Raw genomic sequence first — 442 nt, forward strand, 5'->3', positions numbered from 1 at the left:
CCCTTTGTTTATAGAATTGTACTTAGATTATGTTCATGTTATTAAATTATATTGTTGATTCCTATTTCTATCTATGTCAATTAATTATGAATTGTTGAGGATTGATCCATGGTGATCATGGCTTGGAGAATTGGTAAGTTGACCTAACTTCTAGTCTATAGTATGAGAATTGATGTTCTGTGGTTTGGTCCACATATGGTGGCGGTGTTTTCTTCTTGTCTATCTATGCATGTTGAGATTATGGCCTTGAAGGCAATAGATGTGAAGTGAACTGATGATTATGATGCATATGTTTATGAAGTTGTGCTATGAAGGTTATGTATGAAATCCTCAATCCTAGCATGATGTTTAAAGTATGTTGACGATGAGGAGTATAATGTGAATGATAATGTTAGGGATAAGGTGTGGCCTACATGATTTATTATGTTAGGTACTATTGTGG

The sequence above is a fragment of the Solanum tuberosum genome, unplaced genomic scaffold (assembly GCF_000226075.1).
Source record: "Solanum tuberosum cultivar DM 1-3 516 R44 unplaced genomic scaffold, SolTub_3.0 scf00082, whole genome shotgun sequence".
Taxonomy (NCBI): Eukaryota; Viridiplantae; Streptophyta; class Magnoliopsida; order Solanales; family Solanaceae; genus Solanum; species Solanum tuberosum.